Source organism: Phoca vitulina, unplaced genomic scaffold (assembly GCF_004348235.1).
Source record: "Phoca vitulina isolate PV1807 unplaced genomic scaffold, GSC_HSeal_1.0 scaffold33, whole genome shotgun sequence".
NCBI classification, from domain to species: Eukaryota; Metazoa; Chordata; class Mammalia; order Carnivora; family Phocidae; genus Phoca; species Phoca vitulina.
Window position 1 is genome coordinate 6493787 of NW_022589736.1, and position 20648 is coordinate 6514434.

Consider the following 20648-nt stretch of genomic DNA (forward strand, 5'->3'; position numbering starts at 1 on the left):
ACTCAGAAAGGAGTAACTAAGTTAAGAAATGATAAAGCTGAAACGAAAACCTTGGCCTTTTTTTTAACATTAAAAAAATGGAGCAAAAACCACATAACAAAAAAAATTTAACCATTTTAAAGTGGCATTTGGTATACCCACAGTGTCGTGCAAACACCACTTCTATCAAGTTCCAAAATGTTTTCATCACTCCAGAAAAACTCCATGCTCAGTGAGCAGCCACTCCTCATCCCTCTCTCCTCAGTCCCTGGCAACCAGGAACCTTTTTACTGTCTCTATGGATTTGCCTCTCCTGGATATGTCCTATAAATGGAATTGTACAATGTATGACCTTTCACGGCTGCTGGCCCTGGTCTGACCTCACATGACATTCCCTTGCTCACAAACTTTTTTTTAAAAAATGTGTTTCTTTTTAAGCTAATAATTATCGTTCAAAAGATACTTACAAAACATATGTTAAGAAATAAAGAATAATGGTACAAGAAATACCTGTGAACCCAAGTTTTAGTTTGAGAACATGCAGTATGTGCACACATACACACACGACCCCTTTGAACTTCTGGAACCCTCTAACCTGCTTCCCCCTACCACAATATTTCTCCTGAATGCCAACCCAACAATCTCTTGCTTTTCTTTGGTGTTGAACACTTTTTTGTATCCCAAAGTATATATTCTTTAGTTCTACATATTTTGAAACTTATATAAATAGAATTAATGTCTGTAAGATTCATCTACATTGTGTGGGTCTCTACAGTTCATTTCTTTTCACTGATGAATAATAACCCATTAAATAATTTTACCCAAATATCTTTATCCATTTTGTGGTGATGGGCGTTTGGGTTATTTCCAGCTCTGTTGTTATTATGAACGTTACTATTATGAATGCACATAATTTTGCTTTTATAGGCTTTGCATAATGTGTATCTTTGATTTATGCAAATATGTTTGCAAGTGAATGGTACCATGTTTTACATCGCATTCTGTTTCTTACTCTTTTTCCTTCACTAAGCATTGTACTTTTAAGAGTCAACCATGTAACTGTGTGTACGTACCATCTCTTAGCTCCTGTTTATATAATTCTGTAAGGTGCATTGCCACCACATTTACCTAACCGCTGTCTTAGAAATGGCCCTCACCCACAAATAAATGCTGGAGTGAGCACCCATGTACGTTTCCTTATGAACCTGCCTCAGAATTACACTACCAGGTATTTACCCAAGAAATACAAAAACACTAATTCAAAGGGGAACATGCACCCCTATGTTTATTGCAGCATTATTTACAATAACCAAACTATGGAAACAGCCCAAGTGTCCAGCAACTGATGGATAAAGAAGAGGTGGTATATACACAATAGAATATCACTCAGCCATAAAAAGAACCTTGCCATTCACAACAACATGGATAGAGCTAGAAAGTATAATGCTAAGTGAAATAAGTCAGTCGGAGAAAGACATATGCCATATGATCTCACTCATATGTGGAATTTAAGAAACAAAACAAATAAGCAAAGGGAAAAAAAGAAGACAGGCAAACCAAGAAACAGACTCTTAACTACAGAGAACACACTGATGGTCACCAGAGGGCAGATAGGTGGGGGGATGAAGGAAATAGGGGAGGGGGGTTAAAGAGCACACTTAACACAATGAAAATCAGTCAATCAATCAATCAAATCAAAGAGCCTCAACAGCACTGTCACCCCCCAAACTTGATGTGAACACTCACGTTAACCCACTTGACATCATCTTGCTTTCTTCAAATGCTTTATATGTGTCACTACCAGTGGGATTTTTTCCTCCTGTTGTCATTCTGATTTTGATTCCATTCAACCCAACAGGTGTGCATGTGCATCAGGAGCTCTGAAACCCTCCTGAAGAGTGATACCATTGACAGAGTATTAGACTGTTTGCCCGGTTTTCCCAGCAGACTGTAACCTGCCCAAGGCAACTGTCACAGCCCCCTTCATTTGTAGATGCTCTGCAGCATCTGTGGTTCAATAATGGGTATAGTGCATATCCGTTGAACACATTTCTAGTGTTGAATGATGCTGTCTTTGACTTGAAATAACATCTTTTTCATTTCATTTCACGAGGAAATCACATATTTTCTTAAGGGCTCTACACAGAGTGGTAAGATCCCATTTGTCTTTGATAGGCACCACCCTTTTGGGGATTGCCACCCGGATTCTAGGTTCGTGAATTTGGTCACTGAGTATTAATAATCAACTCTCCTAATTCCCAGAAGGGTTAGCTAGAAAATTAGTCCTCAACTTGAAACTTCAATTATATGCATAAAATCTACAAGCCCTCCTAATTAAACACTAAGTTGGCTGAAGCTAGTCTTAAATTTAATAATTTTATTAGTATCCTAAAATTGCAGCAGGAAAGATTAATTGTGTTAATAATTAGAAACTGGCATTAACTTTTTTCAAAAGAACTGTCTTTCCACTATTACATTTCATTTCATTTTAGGAAAGCAGTGTACGTGCAAATAGAATATGATTCATTTGTTTGTGTTCCAATTATGATTTTTTTTAAAAAGAATGTAAAGTTTTTGTAAAGACACTGAAATCATGGTTTTATTGACCAACCATAAAAGGTACTAGCTAACATTATGAAAAAAAATCAAACATCTCTCTTTAGAGCTTTGCCATCAGTGGATATGAAACATATACAAAGCCATTGGAATTCAGGAGAAATGATTAAAGATACAGGAAGTGTGTCTGTTGGACGTGCTCTGCACACTGGGTGTGTGTCCATCCTCCACACCCTGCTAGCTCTACCCTTCACTTGTCAGTGCCAGGGTCCAAGTAGCCATTTCTCCTGAGTTGGTGTGTAGACAGGCTCAACCTGCATAAGCCCCCACCCCCACCTCTTCCTGCACTCAGTGTGGGTCCCCATGGGGGTCTCTTGACTCAATGCACTCACTCCTCTCTATTAGATAGCAAAGGTGAAGTGACAGGGTGCTGGGATAGCCTGGATGTAGGATCCTATGTACAATAGATTACTGAGTTTGCTCTTGCCCAATTTACATGGTCAATGTGAGTCAAAACTTGAAAGGTGTATGCCTCAAAGCTGAAGGGAACTTGCACTTTAGGCTAAGCTGTATGCCTCCCATGTGTTATCACTTAGGATTCACACTGAGGTGAGTCATCTGGGGGAGGCAGGAAAAACACAGGGGTAAGGAATGTTAAAAAAAAAAAAAAAGAAGGCCCAAAGTAATTTAAATTGAAATATCAACTAACACCATGCAAGGATAGAGGGGAAAATAGAGCTTCTTGTCCCATAATATCAGGAATCATGGGTCTATAATCAAGTCAGTTACTCTGTTTAGGAGGAAAGACAAAAGCAGCTTCTGAAAGGCCAGAAAGAATTCAAGGAAAAGCACAGGAAGTGGGTAGTATAAGGACAATTGTGGACACTTTCCTACTGAGCTGGCAATGAGAGAAAAGAAGGAGAAGCTTCACTAAGAATGGCTCGAGGAAGACATCTACCTTCTGAACTCCAAAACCTTTTCTGTGAAACTGTCTGTACCCTGGCTTCTAGAGGACCCAAGTTGAATTTTTGTATGTTTAACCTGAAACGTGGAAACATTACATTCATACTTAATTAGCCCATTTGGAAAATATTGATCCGAACGCCCCATTTTCTAACAAGTATTTTAATTAGCATTCCAATCACTGTATTATTAACATGGTCCCCATAAAATTAATCAGTCTCCTTTAGGCTTTAAAAATGTCAGTTTGATTACCTTAAAAACAATTAAAATGAGTTGCAATTTTGTATCAGTCTTTGAGCCATGTATGAACTGATGAACGGTCTCAAGTCATCATACTTTAAAATGCAACCAAACAGGTAATTATCATATACCATCAAATATAATTACACGTGCTAATCTCCATAAAATCCTACAAGTTAACATCATATATTAGCAGTTAATCATATAGTTTAAATGGGTCCATGCTGCATTTTTATGAACTCTCTGATCTGCATGAGTAAAACATTCAGAGTCGGGGAGAAAGGAATGCCAATGATGCTCAAGGGAAACAGGATGTATTTCGTATTTTGAAACATGTGCCAGTCCTACAAGAAAGCAGGTTCTAATTCAGGAGGCTGGGCTAAGAGTCTAGAATCCTAAGAACCCAAATGGGGCTGGAAGGCACCACCCGGAGAAACTGTTTTGCTTCTGTCCATGATTATCCTCTGGAGGCTCTGCGGATAGCCAGATTGAAGGACTATCTCATCTCCCCAAGTGCTTCTCATCTGCCCCCACCTCCTCCCCATCCCTGAACAACTAACAGCAAAGACATTAGGAGGAGCTGGTTGGTTTCCTTTGACTTATGAGTCCTGGCAGTTGATGCACTAACACTAAGCTCCATGACATAACCCTTCTTTCGTTGCTAGGAATTATAAATCAGTCCATCTGATAATGCTCTGGAAGAATTCTTTTGTATCTATTTAAGCACTTCCTGCCTTGCTTCTCTGTTGAAATGGGAGGTCCTGGATGAAAGCTTGTTGTTGAATATTCTTCTCCACCTATTCGTAGATTTGGCGTGAAGGCTATGCCCACGTTATAAATTTTAATTTAATCTTTTAAAGTTTTGCTACTTAAACACAAGGAAAGGAGCAGCTTTGATAGATAAGGACCCAGGCTGCTATGTAGCATTTCAAAGGCTGCAGATTCTCTCCTCAAAGTAGGAGGGAGGTAGAGCCTGTGGTGGAAACAGCCTCTCTTCAGTGCAAAGATAATGAACTACTGTTCCAGTGGTGAGAAATTGTCCACGAGGTTGGGTCGGGCTTTGGCAGTGGGTCAGAGAGCGGTGTGGCCCTCACCCTGGGATGTGCTCACACCAGAAGAGCTAAGGACACACCCCCAGTAACTGGAGGGCCGCAGAATGTGCGGACGAGCGGGTACAAGAACCATTTGCAGGTGGAGCAGATGGAACTGGCAAGGCAAGAGGACTACAACTTGGTTTTCCAGATTCCCAGACTCAAGGAGCTCAGAGGTCAGCTCTCACATAGCTGGTGGTGCTTAGAAGAAACAATTTGGACCCCCTTTCCTGGAGAAAGAACAGCATCAGAGCAAGCTCAGCTCTGAGTGTGGAATTGCTGCCCATCCAGGAGTTCTGTCTCCTGAGAAGCGGGACTGCGGGGCAGCTTGGCCAGGTGAGCAGCCAAGTGGAGTCTCGCTAAAAGATGAGGTTGCCACTGTTGTCAGCCAAGGCTTCGTTTTGGGGGAATAATGGTTCTGAGCGAAATATCCACTTTGTGCATCTGTTAAAAGCCAGTTATGATTATTCATTTCAGTTATACAATCACAGTTTTTTGGTTTCTTTCTTGAGGACTTTATTTATTTGAGAGAGAAAGAGAGCACACAAGCAGAGGGAGAGGGAGCAGAGTCCCCACTGAGCAGGGAGCCCCACGTGGGCCTCTGTCCCAGGACCCTGGGATCATGACCTGAGCCAAAGGCAGATACTTAACCATCTGAGCCATTCAGGTGCCCCAGAGTCTCAGCTTTCAAGTAAAGGATTTAATTTGCTTTTGCTTTGGATGTTCGCTGATGCTGCCCGGTCTGCAGATGCAGTTGTGGTGCTGTCTCCATTCAATCTGTCTTCCAGAAAGCAATTCAAGGAACTTCAGAGACTTAAATCACCCTACTGTAAGGCTGAAATATGGTTTACAGAGAGAACTATGAGGAGGGAAGTGGGGGAGGGTCTCAGGTGCGAAGTAAGCGATCTAACACCCACTAACCACTCTGCACAGACAGCAGGCTGAAGACATGCCAGCATGGCGCTTCCTGTCATCTCACCCAAAAGGGGAGAGAGTTATTTTTCCATGATTTAGAGATGAGTATCTCATGCATGGGCATGCTAACAGGTGTTCCTAAAATTAAACACTGAGAAGCCATCCTTAGGTTCTAAAGGCCACTCGTATTCCTTAAGAAAGAAAGTAGCATCTGCTAATTGTGTTGGCTGTTTACGTTTCACGGTGCTAATCAAATTCTCAAAGGCTAAGTCTGAGTGGGTGTGTGGGTAAGGTGGAACCAGGGGAGGAGGGGGACAGAGAGAGAGTCAGAGGGGACATTTTTTTAAGGATTGTATTTATTCATTTGAGAGAGAGAGAGTGAGGCAGTGAGAGAGCACAAGCAGCAGAGGGAGAGGGAGAAGCAGGCTCTCCGATGAGTGGGGAGCCCGATGCGGGGCTCGATCCCAGGACCCTGGGATCATGACCTGAGCCGAAGGCAGACGCCCAACTGACTGAGCCACCCAGGCACCCCTAGAGGGGACATTTTCAGGGAGGAAGTGACCTTCCACTTTGGCCTTTCCAAAAAAGTAGAAGCAAAGGGAAGCATCGTGATTCTAGAGCAGAATGCCCATGGGGATGACACAGGACATTCGGGGCACCATTGCACGAGGAAGCACTTCTCATGCTGCTTCCTAAAATCCTCATTTACTCACTAAATACAGGGCACACAGTCACGTATGTCTGGGTGATTCTGATGGTCCATTTTTGGAGATGTGTCACTGGAGCTCACAAATACAAGATTGGGAAAAGTGCAGGAAAGAACGCTGTCAACTGTCTGCTGGTTTAGACAATGTGTTTTGGCATAACAGCTACAGGAAGCCCATGTGCTGTGCTCCCCCAAGGGCATCTGTAACCATAGTAAACATTTCACAGCACCTTCTCAGGGAATGGCCTTTCCCCATTGCAGGGGCGGGGGTCAAGAGTAGTCCCGCAGGCCTGGCCAGGCTGATGGGGTCAGGCATGGACCTCACCCAAGCTGGACTATCACATTCCACTCCCTGGGATTCAGAACTGAAGCCAAGAGATTTCAGTCGGTCTCACCAAAAGATTAGAACTGTAAGAGGCCATCAAGTTGGGAATCAGAAAGTAGCCAGGTCCTGTCCACAGATGAGCAAAATAGGACAGCAGAAAGAGAGAGAGAGACAGAGACAAAGAGAGACAGAGACAGGCAGAGAGGGCAGAGAGAAATAGGATGAGAGCCAGAGCCTCTGCTCTGGTTTCTTCCTCAAGCTTGTCTTCATCCATATCCATTGGCTCCACAAAACATCCCATCCTGTCTTTCCAACAAACTCCCACTTTAAGCTGAATGTTTGTTCCTGTTGCCTGAAACTAAAGAATGCAACCAATACAACAGTGAAGCAACATGACTGGGCTCTGGGAGCTATAACAATCTGATAACAGCTTTTAGCATAGATTAGAGTGGGGGGAAAAAAACAACTAAAAGCAAAACACTTTGATGTAGTAAGGCATAATAATTAATTTTCTCCTGGCTTAGACTCCACAGTAACTGGGAAGTGGTCTGCAGGAGTTGGCTATCACTCTATGGGTCATGCATGCAAATCAGGGGACATCAGGCTCAACGCACTCATTCATGTCCAGCTGGTGGGACAATTACGGACGCTTCTTATCCAAAGTTCCTGCTGCCACTGTGCTGATGTTTAATACTTGCACTGTTGCATCATGTAGGCCTTTAATTTAATTCACATTGACCCTACTTTTTGTGTTCCTTTCTCTGTTCCAGTCATGTGAAAGAAATTTTATCCATTTGTCATACATGCATTTAAGGATTCTCCAAGAACTCCCTTGAGGTTGACTTGGGAAATAAACGAGCTAATATCTGAAAGCCCTTGCGATGCCTGGCCCACAGGAAGTGAATTAGTGAAGGTCTCTTCACTGCCTCTATACTATCCACCTGCTTCCCATCCCAGCCCCCTTGCCTCTCTCTGGGTGGGGACAGGTGACCATTTCTGGCCAATGTGCGGGGGACAGCAATGGCGTGGGTTATCTGTAGACTGAAGCTAGGGAGTGGGTCTGTGTTTGCTGTGCCCTTCCTTCTCCTGTCATGCTGTGATGTTTGGAGGGGAAGGATGAGCGCTCCCATCAGACTTGGTTCTTCAGTGACAGTGAGGAGCAGAGCCTTCCTCTGGCCGGTGCTGTCCCAGTGAGGTGGGCAAGAAATAAGTTCTGATAATGTTCAGTCTCTGCGTTCTGGGATCATTGATAGCAGAGAATAATCTCTCCTGGCAAGAAATAGCAAGCTGTCTCATGACTCTTGTGTCCTTCTTCTTCTTCTTCTTCTTCTTCTTCTTCTTCTTCTTCTTCTTTTTTGGGGGGGAGGGTGGTGTTTTTGTTTGTTTGTTTGTTTTGTTTTTTGAGGAAGAGAGTGAGAGAAGGGAGGGCAGAGGGAGAGGACAGGAGAGAATCCAAGCAAACTCTGCCTTGAGCATGGAGCTGGACGTGGGGCTCCATCCCAGGACCCTGAGATCAAGACCTGAGCTGAAATCAAGAGTCAGACGCTCAACCTACCGAGCCACCCACACACCCTCAAGACTCTGGTGTTCTATCTAGGAAACTGGGGCAACATTTCACTAAGAAAGGGAATTCTGAAGAATGGTCTATGAACCCTGGAGCTCCGTAGGCACTCTCTTCATCTGGAATCCCCGGCCCTCCTTCCCTGCTGACGTCCTTCTCCACAGAGCAAGCCAAGAGCAAGAGGTGGGCTGTCCTGAAATCCCTCGGGCTCCAGCAGCCCCGGCTCTGCCCTCTCTGGCTGTCGTGCTGGATGTGGGGTGAAGTCCCCGAGGCTCAGGAGCTTCACGCGGACACAGACTTAGGAGAGGGACTCGTCCCAGTGCAGTAAAGGGTAAGAGATGGAAGACACACAGCACCCCAGTGCCTGGGACAGCGACAGCTGTCAGCCATGACAATGAGTTCTCAGATGCGCACCTGCGGGACCCCATGCGCTGGCCTTGGGACTTCTACCGTCGCGCCAGACGCCCCTTCAGGGGGGCTGACACTCCCCTGGGTTTTGGTCACAGAACTTTTCCTACGTTTGCACGTGTCTGTCTTTGAGTCCCTCTAGAGGGAAGTCCAGTGAAAGCAAGAAATAGTGTACATGTCTCCTGTGTAATTCGCAGGGCTAGCAGAGTCTGCCTAAAGAAGCGTTTAAGTTGTCTTTAGGCAGTGAGAGCAGAATGAGTTCATAAACAAAGGCGTTTGTTTTTTTTTTCATACCCGGTTTTTGATTTTCTGGAACGGCTTGATATAAACCACCTGCTCGGGTCTTTAACAAAGGGCAAGGTGGCAGACCAGCAGGCCCAGCTTCCTTAGCCTGCCTCCGAATGCATATAATTTCTGGCTATTTACAGAGAGTGATTTCAAGTTTTATGGGCGTGCTGAGAAAAAATGGCAGGAATCTGCCTGCAGGGAAGCAAGACCTCAGCAAAGTGACAAACGACCTAATGGAGGGCAGTTAAGCCAAATGTCCTTGGCAAGGAAATGCTTGGGCCCTGCCCAGAAACCCAATCTTTGGGTTTTAAGTTTTGCTAATTTGCAAGAAGGGGGAGGAGGGGCCCAGACCTGTGGCTAAAATGAAGACCAGCTTTTTTAAGGAAGACCTGTTTCCCCTCCTGAAAATAGACAAGTGATCGGGTGTGTTAAGGATCCAACTAGTTGCTGGGTTAAGTGGGTGAGTTATAAAGTCAAAGTGTGTGTCAAACAGGTGTGAGCATGGAGTGAGATGTAAGTTAAGGCCCTCAAAATCATGTATTTCTTAAATTGCAAAAGCCCACTGAAGTTGGTGGTGAAAATGCATTTGCCTCACAGAGCGGTAGGGCAGAAACACAAGCAAAGCCCAGCCAGGATGTAATGCCCCAGTCACAGAGCCCCTCACCGTCCTGACTCCATCCTCCCTGTCCTAGATGATTCTCGTGGACTTTGTGTTGATTTATTTCACTCTTTTATTATTATTATTATTATTATTATTATTATTATTGGTAAACGATAGAATATGCTTCTCTTTTCAAATTTACACCTTAACTCAAAGCCTGATTTTTAGGAACAGGCTCTGCTCTGCTCTTACACTAAATATTTGACAATAGCGTCCCATGATGGTCTGTCTACCTTTTGGGGTCCTCCCAGCCTAGTCTCAGGCTCATCTCATTCACCCTGCCTCTGCAGAAGCTCAGTTTTGAGTACTCCTTATTTAGGAATGTCTCGGGGACCCCTGAACCTGTGGTGCCCACCGTGGAGGTAGATTGAAAATTGTCAAAGCCTTTTTCAGAAGGTGAAATGTTTACATGTTTTTCCCCTGTCTATGGCTCATCAGTAAAATCAAACATCGTAATATTGACGCCATCGTTTCCAGCCAGGCGGCTGCCACACCAGGCATGTTGTGCGGATAGGTCAAATGCCTTGTGATGGAAGGCAGGACAGACATCACGAGCTATTGCCCACTTCGACCAGAGAAGGATGGAGTTACTGAGAACTCTGAGTCTGACAGGATGAATTGAGCAGATAAGAAACAGGGCTCTCCAGGGACCTTGAGGACCTGGACATCTGTTAGAAATTTCATTCGGCTAAAAATAGAACTCCTGGTTTCCTCTCCTGCCCGTCCTGGCTCGCACGCAGAGAGCACGGCGAGACTGGATCGGGCCGGCGTGTTTGTTGCCCAGCTCACTGCATCGAGGGCACACGCTGTCATCAGGCTGGTATGCCCATCTCCCCCGGGGGCTCAAGGACAAGCTGAGCTCTTTAGGGGCAGCTTTGTTGCGGAGCGCTCAAGAGCAAGGCTGCTGGAGTCCGATCAGCCTGATTTTCATTCCCTGCTCTTCCTCCTCCTGGTTCTGCGACTTTAGGAAAGTTACGTAAGTTTTAGGAGCCTCGGTTTCCTCTTTTATAAAACACTTCATCTTCGTCTTCCCTCCGTTAAGTCTCTAGGGAGAAGAGCATCGCCCCTGCTTTCCTGCTACTTAACCCAAGTGAGGGACCCTCCCTGGCAAAGACGGCCTCCTCCTTGTCCCCGAGATCTGATCTTCTCATCTCTCAAGGAGGCCATCACTCCAGTGACTTTTCTCTCCCGAAATGCCAACCTCAACCACCAATGGAACCTTCTCATACCCAGAAACCATAACTTAGTATTTTCCAAACAAAACAAAACACAGCCGACAAACCCCAAACTCTCTTGACCCATCTCCTCCAGGTCCTGCCTTTCTCTGCTCCCTTTCTCAGAAAAACTCCTTGAAATTTTGTCTACGACTCTTCTCTCCATTCCCTCTCCCTCCCTGTCCCCCGTGGTTAATGATTATTATGTGATTATGTTGGTCCTACGTTGCTTGGTTTTCTGAATTCTCATTGCAAATCCATTCAGACCCTTAACCCCAGTGGTACTTCTCTGGGTGTATTCAGATGATCAGGTTCACCTCTGGGCTAACCCTCTCCTGGAGCTTCTGGATCCTCTCAGTCTGGACTGACCGCCTCTGTGTGAGGCGCTCTGCCTTCATCCTGGGGGTCTCCCTTCATCTCTCTCCTGGCTTGCATCCTGTTTTCTCATTTCCACAGCCGCTTCTCTCTTAGTTCACATGTTCTTTTGGATAGAGTGGATAGAGTACATTCTCTAAGCACCACCTGGAGATACATGCCTGGAAAACCATTTTTTTTTTTTTTAAGATTTTTATTTATTTGACAGAGAGAGACACAGTGAGAGAAGGAACACAAGCAGGGGGAGTGGGAGAGGGAGAAGCAGGCTTCCCGCGGAGCAGGGAGCTCTATGCAGGGCTCGATCCCAGGACCCTGGGATCATGACCTGAGCCAAAGGCAGACGCTTAACGACTGAGCCACCCAGGCACCCCTGGAAAACCATTTTCTTTAGGCTTGTTAGCATTCACAATTAATAATTGAGTATAGGATCTTAGACATTTTTGTTTATTTGTTTTGCTTTGTTTTTAGGGTTGTAAAGGAAGCTGGCCATTGTCTTGTAGCTTTCAGGGTTGTTAAGAAGTCCAAAGTCATTCTGGTCTTTGATCTTCTGTGTATGACCTATTTTTAGGTGTTTTTCCTCTGGAAGTTTGGTGCGTCCTCTCTTTGCTGAAATTTCACAACATAATTTGTTGGTGTAAGTCTATTTTCATCTCTTGTTGTGGGCTTTCATTGGGTCCTTCTGTTCTTGGAAATATGATCGAAGTATTCCTTTGATATTCTCTAACTTGCATTTTCTCCTTTTCCTTTCGTCTACGATTCTTATTAACTATAAGTTGGGCACCTGAAACTGGTTTTCCAGCTTTGTTGAAAAAATCTTTTTTCTCTTTCTTGTCCCTTTTTTCAGTTTAGCTGTTCTTTTCCTTCCATGTCATCAACACACCTTCCAAACATTCTCTTGATTAATTATTTTATATCGTGTTTTAAATTTCTAAGTGCTCTTTTTTGGTATATGCATTTTTCATGCACGCACACACATGCACATGCGCACACATCTCACATGTTCTTGCTTCTTAGATGCAATGTTTTCATTAATCCCCAAGGACATTAATGCTTTGTTTGTTTATGTTTGGACATTTTCTTCTCCCTTCATCATCCCTGTTTGTTCCAAGTGGCTTTCCTTTTATGTTTGTTATTGTTGATTTTCTTTCTTTTGCCTTTTTCTTTTCTTTTTTTTTTGCAATTTGTTTTTGTGTGGGTTTCTATTATTTTCATGTTAGAGGCTTCTCTCAGATGTCTGAAGATTCTGTCTGATCATCATTTCGCTGTCTGATAGTAATTAAATGAAAAATTAACTAATTTTCCCGCAGCCAGATTTAGATTCTGTCTTTTGGAATGGGAGCCACTGCCATCCATATGCTCAGAAGCTCCTAATGCGTGCTGTCTTTGCCATTCACATTATCCTTTTAATTGTGGGTTTGTGTCCAATAAAATCCCTTTACAGTTTAACTTGTTTAATTGGTTTCAGACAGGGAAGTGGATGTCTGTGCTCCTCCTGCCACCGCTACCTGGAGGTCTCTCTCACCCCTCACCCCATGTCAGGTGGAGTCTCCCTGCTGTGCTCCCTGAAATGGCTCTTGCCAAATTTACCAAGAGTCTCCATATTGCCATATCCAAAGGCAGCTTCCTTTGACCCGCGTCCTGAAGTGGCCACTCCCTCCTTCTTGAAACACTTCACTCTGGAGATGGCTCAGCTATGATAGCTCGGTCGTCGCCATCCTAGACGCTGCAGCCAGCTGGCCCTCTGACCAAATCAGGGCACTCTGACAGGAGGCAGAAGCCCAGCCACGTGGTCAGTTTCAGATGGTGCACATTCATGTCACCGTAATAGACCCTCTCACTCCCACCTCCCACCAATCGCCGCCTATTTGGTGGTGATTCTCAGCATGGGGCAGGGAGACCCCTGGTGTCCCACGTCCACTGCTGGGGTCAATCCACACAGAGGGGAGTGGACCAGATGCCGTGCCACACACTCACTGCCTCTGAGCTAAGCACCAAAATGAAATCTAAAAACAGTATTCTGAGGAGATTACTCTTGTGTTTTTGTCATTGCTATCAGAAAGTAATGAAAGCTTGGCATGTATTTTTAGCAAAACCTGCTGTGTGTGTGTGTGTGTGTGTGTGTTTTATAAACTCCAATAAATTGTTTTATGTGCCCTAATAAACTGCTATAGAGTTTTATCAGGGATCAACATCATAATTTCTCCTTGAAATCCAGGAGAACAGCCAGGGTGCGGCACGTCTTGCATTCACGAGGAATCTTCAGTGGTGTCCTGACGCGTCTGGAGGTTCTAATGTCCACTGCCGTTCATTAGACACAGGACGTACCCACCCACTCACGCCCATCCGAAGGACGTAACTTCACCTTTCCAATCCGGAGATTCTGCTCTTTGGTGGGAAAGATTGAAAACCAAGAAAACGAGCACTTTCGCTTTTTCTCTGTCACATGTCACCTTCATACCTCTTTCCCAAAGTGATCGTTCCACAAACCTAGGGAAATAAAAATAAAGTTTATTTGTTCATTTAACCTTTTTTGACAGGCCTCATGTTTTCTGCACTTAAACCTTCCTTCTGATATTCTTCTGCTATGGTTTGATTAAGCTTAGCAGAAACTCTGTTTATATACACAGGTTTGTTTTTTTTTTTTTTTTAAAGATTTTATTTATTTATTTGAGACAGAGAGAATGAGAGAGAGAGAGAGCACATGAGAGGGGGGAGGGTCAGGGAGAAGCAGGCTCCCTGCCGAGCAGGGAGCCCGATGTGGGACTCGATCCAGGGACTCCAGGATCATGACCTGAGCCGAAGGCAGTCGCTTAACCAACTGAGCCACCCAGGCGCCCATACACAGGTGTTTTTAACTATGTTCCCTCAATGCATTCTCCCTCATTTTGGATTTTTTGCATTTTGGATTTTTTCCCATTTTAGATTTTTAAAAAATGTCTTTTTATCCTCTGAGGTCATTAGTCCCACCTTGAAGGAGGAAGGACCGTCTCACAGACAATGGTCATGTCATGACAAACACCACCAGGCTCAGAGGTGGCAGAGCAAGAGTTTAAATCCAGGTGTGTGGGACTCCCTCCCGTGCACATGTGTAGATGTGGAGAATGAGATAAGGATGCATGGACTCTGTCCTTGTTCTGAGTGTGGCCTTGGACAGTGGGGTTCTAATGTGCTGTCAAGTTTGGGAACCACTGTCCTGAAGCTTCTCAGGCCATCCAAAAACAGAGGGTCCTGTTTAAGAGGAGAATCATGATCATTTCCACAGATCTCACTGTGGGCTTGACTTGCAGATTGCCATGGTGGGGGGGGGGGCTCCAGTTCTTGAGAGAAACGGGTGACAGCAGCCTCAGCTGCTGCCTCTGATCAGCTTCCTCTGTGGTTGCAAACGTGACTTGGGTAGCAGAGACAAATGTGCACTTGGATTCTAGTTCAGCAGGATGGGCTGAGGGAGACTTGGAACAAGGAAATGAGAAGGCAGCAGCGAGGGTGACCCTGTGCTGCTCCATCTCAGCACAGAGTACTGATTGCTGTTTGGGAGACCGAGAAGCAGACCGTTCGAAGCAGGGGAAAAATAAAACCAGTGTGCAGCCAGTCGGGAGGCTGGGGTGCCCTGCTGAACGGTAGCGGCAGGTGCATTCCCATTGTTTTCCTTCCCACTTGTTTTCAAAAGCTGCAAGACCACACAAACGCAGGGGGAGCGAAGGACTCTCCTTCTCAAAAGGAGGGCGCACACTGCTGCTTTGCCAGGTCTCCAGTGTACAGAGGAGGGGTTCCAAGAACAACTGGCAAGAGAGGAGATGTAGTGTGGCTAACTTGTTTCCGAAGAATCACAGATTAAAATCAATGGGGAACTAAAATTTTGAAAACACACACACACACACGCAAATGAGTCATTTAAAAATATTTTGATGAAGAAGGCAAACTGGGTTAAAGAAAAAAAAAAGAACTGAGTCCTTAGTGATCTGGAAGTAAGGGTGATAAAAGCCTGCCCTCGAGGCTGTGCATGTGCGTGCAAGCAGGCACACGTGTGTGCGTCGGTGTCAGCTGAGTGACCGTGGGAGTCTCTCCCCCAGACCCGCAAGCCAGTGTAAACATTACCCTGCAGTGGTCTGGTGCAGGGCACGGTGCATGCAGGGGTTCCTGTAAGGGGAGGGGCTGATCCGGGTAGGAGTGAAAGTGTGCCCAGCCCCAAGTGCTTAGAGGCATATTTCAGCATTGTTGGCCAAGTACAATTAATCCCTTTTTTTTAAGAAAACCTTCAGAATGATTACATATTAATTGTGTGGTTATGCTTATCTCTGTAGGTAACATCATTTTCTTTTTCAGGGACAACTTGCCCCAATCTATGGCAAATTGTTCTACATTTTGACATTTAAAACCAAGTCTATCCAGGTCTACTGTGAAATCAGCTGTCCTGAGACCTGAGGCAGAGCTGGGCTTAAAATAAGGGAATTAAAAAAAAAAAAAAAAAAAAGATATGACAGCTCCCACTACACTTTTCTTTGAAGGCACCATTTCTGAAGCCCCTCTTTTTAAATACTGTCTGATTTCATTCACCTGTTTAATGTTATAGAACAGATACAATATTTTATACAGCACAAGCCCACAGGAGGGATTCTATTATTCTCTGCAGTAACAGTATAACATGAACCAATCTAAGCAGAGGAACTCATCCATTTCATGTGGACGGCTGAAACATTTGCCAAATTCCATGACTGCCATTTATTACTGACATAGAGAACATTTTCTTACACAATCATGAAAGCACTTTCCAAAAAGCCACTGGGGTTTATGAATTGCTTTCAAATATGTAAGTGATTTCTTTAAAAAAAAAAAAAAAAAGGAAATTAGAAAATCTGGATGCACTGCCTATTTTGGAGTAAAAGGGATGTTTTTTCTTACATTTTTAAAAATTATATTAAAATCATAGTAATTTGATGATTCTAACGTTCAATTCCTTACAGCATGAGTACTGCTTTACTGATAAAAAAAAAAGTAGAGTTTGTTTTAGAAATAAGATTATGTGTTATTTGAGCTTTAGAAAGAACAAAATGAAATATGGTATTTAGCAATATCTCACGCAAATATGATTCAAATGCCAGAAATCTTTATGACATATTGCCAGTTTTAGTATTCTTATGCTAAGGATGCCAGTTGAGATGACATTACTTGTGTTGTAAAAACATTTGCGTATTACACGGAAGACAAAATTCTATAGTTTACTCATGCTCTATGCTAAGTGTACACAGTGCAGCCTACATTATAAAATTTGAAGTGGAAATAGAGTTAAACTTGATTCCAAACTATTCTATATTTTCTGTAAATTTAAAATAATTCAGAAGAAAAAGCAAAAAAATTCTTTCTGAACAAATTAAAATAGGATAACATTAAATGTTACATTGTCATTTGACAATAGAAATAAGAGTTTAGACACTGGGGGATTTATGCACATTTTTTTCTTGAAGGAGTTAGGAGTGTGTTTAAATTATATTTTATAAACTCAAAAGTGGCACCAATTTGATGTAAGCTGAGTAAGAAGGAAAAAGAACCCATTGTATTCATATTTTGCGCTCTTACTGATTTTTCATGCATGTGTAAATGATTTCTAATCCCTGGATTGATTTCTGAAGCATGATCACTGATATTTCATTTCCCTGTCAAAACACATGGGTACAAAGAGCTATCTTTGTGTTAATATTGCCACCTGTACAACAAACGGGACTTGAGTAACTCAACAGTAGGGTCAGAGCAAAGTCAGACAATGAATTGTTTTTTTTTTTTTTTTTCTTTCAGTGCTATTCTCACTATTCTTCGGCTAGTTTTCTTACACTGTCCATCATTTTTTTGTGAAAACCTCACTGCACATGGGCACATCATAAAAATCCCATCAACCTTGTTGTACCCTTCCTTCCAGCTCAGAAAAAATATTAGAATATTATCTTCAATTTTGTAAAACTCAAAAAGTATTGGGGAAGTCTGGCTAGCTCAGGTTGTGACTGCCCTGCTGTAGGAAAGTCTTCATGGATGCAGCTCTATTTGGGCCCCTCCTCCCTGGGCAGGAATCGGAAGCTTCACCAACGATGGCCCACATTAGAACTGCGCCTTCCCAATACCTTGTGAGGTGATACCATCCAATGAGATTGACCCCAGGGGACCCATGTGTATTAGGTTCTGTTCATGGTTGCCTCTGCTCTCTCACTCATTTATGCTCTTCAAAAATAGAGCCTAAATTTCATTTTCCAATTATAGTAAAGCATGATTTATTTTTCAGTTCACTGAAGAACTGGAGGTCTATTATACCACCCAGCTCCCTTGACTTTGCCAATTCAGACACTGGAATCTAAAGAAGTTCAATATCCTTGTGCTAGTGAAACTCAAGCTTTGTCTTGTTTTATTTTTTACAATCTTGCTTGCTTTCCTTAAATTTTGACTGTTTTCCCTGTTTCTGTACAAATCCATGAGGACTCACTAGAGAATGTCTGTATAAAAATCTATATTACACATAGATACATAGATACAATCTATTTGTCACACTAGGACATATGTCTTTTGATAGCCCATATATCTGCCAAAGACACATAACTAACTAGGTTAGGCTCAAAAACCTTACAAGCTGTTGTACAGAGACACACCTCTCCCTTCGCTGTGCACACAGTGGAGCATTCACAAAACCAAACTTCATGGGCATGGGAGAAAAGATTTAGCAATCAAAGCAATCTTAGTCTTCCGTTACATTTCTGAGTTCATCTTGTTTCTCCCAAACCCCAACAAAATTAGGGAACACCTCAGGTACAAGAGCAGAGTAGAACCTGAGCATCAATACAGACTCTGGGCACTGAGTCTTGGATGGGAGGCAATGACCATGGGCAGGGCAGGTCCAGTAATGGCGCCCAGTGAGGGCTTCTCACAAAGAGGGGGTTGACAGGTGCTCAGGACACTTGATGGTGCCGGAAACTCCAAGTGGGATGCCTATTGAGGGCGGTGCTCTATTCCAGGTTAGATAGAAGCTTAACAAGACATTGTCAATGATGTATTTCACAGACACACTGGAGCGCTCACTTAAAAGCAGTCTCTCCTCAACCACATTGCCACCCAAGCCAGACACACCACTGCGGACGTCCCAACGTGCAGAGAGCTGGGTGCTGGCCCCTCAGCGTCACTTGGCCTGTTCGCTCCAAGTAATGCCACTATATGCTGGCTTTCGTTTTCTGGACTTGGTGCATGAGAGTTTCCTGGGAATGTGGAATGAGAACCAGATGGGGCTTACAGTTCAACTCCCCTCCCTTTCCTGTTAGTCTGAGAAAACAATTCCCGATCCTGGGAGTGCCCAACGGGAGACCATTTTGGAGCATGGCGGGGATTGTGTTGTCTAATTTCAATACGGGCAAAAAATTCACTAGCTACAAGATACCTTTTCTGATTCACTCATAATTAATTTTGTTTTAAGTGGTGCTACCTAAAGAAATTAGTTTGCTCCATTTTTTTCTTTCAACTCTGGGCTTTGAATTTTCCTGAATTTGTTAAAGCTACAGTGTTTCTTCTGGACATGTTAAACAAATTGTTTCTCAAGGGGAATGTAAGAAGCTTTTATCAAGCTAAATAGCTTTTGCAAGTTATTGAAAATATTGTTGAATTACTATGGACATTTACAATTTGAGTCATTTGCATTTTGTTTCTGAGATTTCCGTTATTTACTCAAATCCAACTTCCTGTTTCTATTCCACTTCAATAACAATTTAATGATTCAAATATTTTACTTAATATTTTTTATTGAAAAGGCAGCAGCTAATAATTTTGAGATTTTCTGCAATGATGGTCTTCATTCCTATGCATATAGATTTAATTTTTCTAGGTAATTAATATATCACTAATATATTACTGCATAGGTAATTGATATAGTAACATAATTAATAAAATAACTATACTAAACTAGTAAAGTAACATGTTAATACATTTGCTTGGCTTATTTCTTGCTCTTGCTCTTTTACTCACTAAACAGATGAATTATGATATGTCATCTCTGTTTGGATAGACACGTAGGGAGGAAATACTCTACTGCCCAAGTTAACTGGTGCATTAGAGAGAAATGATTCAGCATCCAAGACACTGCCACCTCCCCACCCCCAGCATCACAGTCCGTGTTTTCCCAAATCACATGATTAGGGAATTACAGAATGGTCGTAAATTCCTGATTATACTGCAAGAATTGCCAAATCAAATCCCACTGGAAGCTTGTGCCAATATTAACCATGGCCACAGAGCTGAGCCCAGAGTTGGAGTTTTGCAAATAAAACCACTTTTGTCATTTATTATCTGAGTATATAGTCTAGGTACTACAGGGAATACTGAATGACGTTATCCACGTAATCCACGTTGGTTACTCAGCCTAGAAAGTCTTCCTGGTGATTTTGAAGAAGCGGGGCTGTAGAAATAGTCACACCCTCCTCCATGGAGAATGGTGTGATGGGTAATGAAGTGCACATGGGTAATGAAGCTGCTGGGGGCTGCTCACAATCACCCTGGGTTTGGTTTCTCCCAGGGAGGTGACTCTGGAACAAAGCAGTGGTCTCTAACTCTAAATCCCGTGCTCTTTCTGAGGTGACACATTGCCTCCTAAAAACCTGGGAGATCTATTTGCAAACACCGTTGTTCCTGCACCGAAGTAAACCCTGGTAGTGTCCTCTCTGCATGCACAGCCTGGGTCTCTCCATCGTGCAGGGAGCTGACTGCACAAAGACCGTTTGCTTTGCTTTGTTTTCTGGTCTAATCCTTTCATGCACAGGCTAGAACTTTCCAAACTCATACCTTTAAGCCATAATCAATGGATGGTACTCATATTGACCTCTTGAAAAAAAAAAGTGAAGTAGGGTGTTTGCCTCCAGCCTAGTAAAGAAAAGGCGAGTTTTATTACATTTGGACCACAGTCTCCAGCAAAAACCTACACCACAGTTATACTGTTTGTAAAGAGGCCAAAATGCAGGTGAGGCCAGACGCCACACAGAGTAATCCCTAATGAGACCCATTTATTCATCTTTCCTAATAGTTCTTTATTTCTCAATCAGTGCTTCACAAAATAAGTCCTAATTCTAACGCCAAAGCTCTCTGATTACCACATTCTCTTTTCCGCCCAGTGATGGAAGATGGACCCTTCAGGGTGGCCTATTTTGTCTAAAATGTATGCAAGTGTGTACAAGTATATCCCATGAAAGGCTACTTTCAGGGGCCTGCCCAGGATAGAGTGTGGCTTCAAGCCCAAATTGATGGAATGTGTGATTCTTGAGAAAAACAGGATTGAATTTCTTGTTAGCTTTACTTGCTGAATTGCTGATAGGACTTTGAGCAAAGAAAAAAAAAAAAAATCTCAAACAG